General features: G+C 35.9%; 1 pseudogene; it reads right to left on the reverse strand.

The window, feature by feature from the left end:
* Positions 1 to 3,227: 3,227 nt before the first annotated feature.
* On the reverse strand, positions 3,228 to 3,314 carry LOC118584963 (annotated as a pseudogene).
* Between the last annotated feature and the right edge of the window lie 819 nt (positions 3,315 to 4,133).

Genomic DNA, 4,133 nt, shown 5'->3' on the forward strand with positions numbered 1-4,133 from the left:
CACATAAAAGACCTGAAGAGGTCTAAGCTGCTTACAATCCCTGTCTCAGCAGGAGCCTTTACGGTTTTTTAAAGGAATTTTCTTAAAGTCTAGTGTGAAGCAAAAGAAGCAGAATTTAAAATGGCCGGACTGGGAATGTGTCCTTGATTCACATCCAGACACATAGACCAACTCTGGGAGAGCATTTTGGCTTCAGAAGCTTCCTGCCTTCTTCTGGCTAACCACTGTGTTATGGAGGAGTGGACTCTTAAGAATTTACCTTCAAGTATTGAACAGGGGTGAGAGAGAAAATGGAAGAGAGTATGGCCAAATATTTTGAAGAAAATAATCACAGAAAATTAAGAAAATGGTAAATAAACAAAGATATAAAAAATTTTTAAAATGAGCAACAAAATAACCATCTAGGAGAGAATATAAGAATTCTGAGTTGCTGGAATTTAACACCTCATCTGTACCATAGTGGACATGCATCAAAACAGGAAGTATCCACAGTGAAGAAAGTGTAAGAAAAGGAATAGACATTTTGCTGAGTGTCCCCATTTCACAGTTAGCAGACAACTTCATCTCAATTATATATCTGTTTCAAGGAACCAAAGGAATTATAATTAGCATCTAAAAGAAAATATCATGACATGATCCAAAATTAAGGACCTCAATAAAACTGTGGACATTATTTTGAAAAACCAAATGAGGTTCTAGTGATGGAAGATAAAATAACTGAAATAAAATTTTATTTCAAGGGCTCAAAAGCAGAATGGACACAGCAAAATTAAGCCAGTGGTATACTGAGCAGATTGTCACTAGCCACACATGGCCACAGGCTGTTGATCACTGACCATTTTTAGGTCATAAAAACAGCCTCAATAAATTAAAAGAATTAAGACCATATAAAATCTGTATCATGACAACATAATTTGATTAGAAGTCTACAAAGCAAAGAGATTCAGCAAGTCTCCAAATATCCAAAGGGACAATATAAAATGGTAAAACCTAAAAACATATGACATAAAAATATATGGCATGCAAATAAAACAGTGCAGTTACAGAGACACCCAGCAACGTCAGAGATGAAAAATGCTCTCACACAGATGGCTTAAACTTCATCTTTGGTAAAGGATGAAAGTACATGCAGATAAAAAAAAAAAAAAGAAGGAGAAAACAGAGGGTCAGAGAGGGTCAGTGCAAACTATAAATAGAGAACACAGAGAAACCAACAGGATCAACTAAATGGTTGAATTCTTTACCAGCTTAAGATAAAAAGAAATGATGTACTTAGCCCTCAAAGAAAAAACAATGAAGGGTACATCAGCATCAGTCTGAAAAAGTACAAATGACACAGGATGCCATTAATAGCTGTATGCCAATAAACTCAACAAATTAGATGAAATGGACAAATATCAGAAACATAGACATTATCAGACTGGCTGAAGGAAATGCAAAATATACGCAAGTATGCAACGAGAACACTTACCTCAAAGGAAATCCAAATCCTATACACTATCCCCCCCCCAACAAATGCAGATTAATGTTTATCCAAATATAAGGGCAAAATCCTTTAAATTTTTTAAAAGAAACTAATGAGTAGACAATAAATAATTAGAACATGACAAAATGTGACTTAGCCTAGGAATGCAAAATTGATTTGATATCTAAATATCAATCTAAAATATGTCTAAATTATGGATGGAAAGAAACAAAATGTGTTTCACAAAAATGTACATGAATTCATGACTTAAAAAATTCTTAAAATTGGAATAAAAATAAATGTTTAAATTTTATTTTTAAACTGCACTCAAATTAGAATTGTTTTGCTCAGTGTTTTATTATAGCAATACAAACTTGAACTATGACACATCTCCATCAATAGTGTGCAAGGGCTGTCTTTTTACCAGTATTTATTATCTTTGATAATAGCCATTATCAAATAGTCAGGGGGTTGGATTTATATTTCTCTGATAACCAGTGATGTCACCCATTTATTCATAAGCATGCTGACCAATTATAAGTCTTCTTTTGAGGAATGTCTAACTAGATGCATGCTTGATTTTAAATTTGGTTATACAGTTTGTACAACTGAGGGGTGTGTGTGTGTGTGTGTGTGTGTGTGTGTGTGTGTGTGTGTTTACATACACCTCTCTGTGCACTTATATGCATTTGTGCACATGTGTGCCTGTATGTGGAAGCTGGAGGACAATCTTGGGTATAATTTCTCAGGTGTCCTATACAATGTTTTGAGACTGGGTCTTTCATAGGCCTAGAACCTACCAATTAGGTGAAGCTGGCTTGTCAGGAGACTCCAGGGATCCATCTGGTTCTGCCTCCCTAGTCCTGGGATAATCACACACTCCCACACCAACTTTTTTTTGCATAGTTTCTGGGGATTGAACTTGAGCCCTTGCTTTTACAAGACAAGTAATTTACCAGCTGAGCCATCACCCAGCCCTGTTATTTCCCTGCATTTTGTGATATTAAACCCCTGTCAGATTTAGTTTTAAAATAGCAAATGTACTCCTGCATGCTGTCATTTGTCTCTTGATTTCCAATAATTTTATGGTAACTAAATTTTTCTGTCTTTGCTTTTCTCTCCTGTGCTGTTGAGTCTTATGCTAATGTTGTGAAGTCACTCACTCCCTCTTCTTTTAGCAGCTCCACAGTTTCAGGTCTCATTTTTGTCTTCAGTCTAGTTTGAGTTGCTTTTTGTGAGATAAGGATTTAGTTTTCATGGTTCAGAATGTGGATGGACCCACCTACCCGCAACATTTGTTGAGCCAAATATTACAGTTGGGTAGACAAAGAAATTCTACTGTGTTGTACTGCAGGGTGACCTTAGATAATGATTTCATAGTGCATGCTTCAAAGTGTTATCAAAATGAGTTTGACTATTTCCACCAGAAACAAATGATTAATAGCTAGGTGTGTTGGCCCAAACCTTAATCCCAACACTCTGGTGTGGTCTGGGGGAGGTAGGTGGATTTCTGTGACTTAAAAGCCAACCTGATCTTCATAGTTTTGGTTGTTTTTTTTTTTTTTTTTTCAGGACAGCCAGAGTGACATAGAGAGACCTTATCTCAAAAAACAAAAAATATTAGTGTTTGAGTAGATATTATAACCAGATTTAAGCATTATGAAATACATATATGTGTTGATGAATCATGTATAACTCTACTCATATGTACAATTTTTATGTTTTTAATTCAATAATTAAAATTAGCCTAATTAATTTTTTAAAAAACTAATTTTTTTAGAAAGGTAAAATATCAAACTGATAATAACAGGTACTATACTTGATCTTAGCCAAAAGGCCAAGAAATAATATATAGGTACTATGAAGGGGAAAATGGGAAAAATGAGGAGAGGTACTTTAATTAGAGGAGAGAGAGAGAAATCAATCCAAAGGAGATGGAGAGAAAAGGACAGATAACACTTAGGATATTTGATAAAACCTCAAGCAGTTATTATGTTTTTACATTTAGCTAAAATTATGAATAATACACACACTATGTATTATTGTAAATATCTCTCTCTCTCTCTCTCTCTCTCTCTCTCTCTCTCTCTCTCTCTCTCTCTCTCTCTCTGTGTGTGTGTGTGTGTGTGTGTGTGTGTGTGTGTGTGTGTGTTTGTGTGTGTGTGTTAAATAAAGTTATGCAGCTTGGGCTCCCACAAGAGCCCTAGGCTATCCTAATTTAAAAAAATTAGGTAGGGTTGGGCATTTAGCTCAGTGGTAGAGCACTTGCCTAGCAAGGCCCTGGGTTCGATCCTCAGCTCCCCCCAAAAAAAAAATAATAAAAAAATAAAACAAGACATAGCTTGAGAAACCTCTTTTTGAGTTGTTGGTCAGGAGATACCAAGGGACTCCCAAGACAATAGACTGTTGCTGTTACCTTTGGTCATCTCTCAGAGGTTGAAGGTAAGTTCCTATTGCTAAATATATACTGCATGACTCAGACAGAGGCCTTGGAAAATTCCAGCTAGAGCTAAACTGAAAGTCTCTGTACTATTGCCCAACTTTCACAGTACCAGAAAGTGCTTGGCAAACTGACAAGATAAGGGAGAAATCCATAGTCCTACCCAGCTATGACACCTATGAAACATAACAACGACTATCATGGCAAGCTATCCCTAAAGGTGCAATA

Source organism: Onychomys torridus, chromosome 5 (assembly GCF_903995425.1).
Source record: "Onychomys torridus chromosome 5, mOncTor1.1, whole genome shotgun sequence".
NCBI lineage: Eukaryota > Metazoa > Chordata > Mammalia > Rodentia > Cricetidae > Onychomys > Onychomys torridus.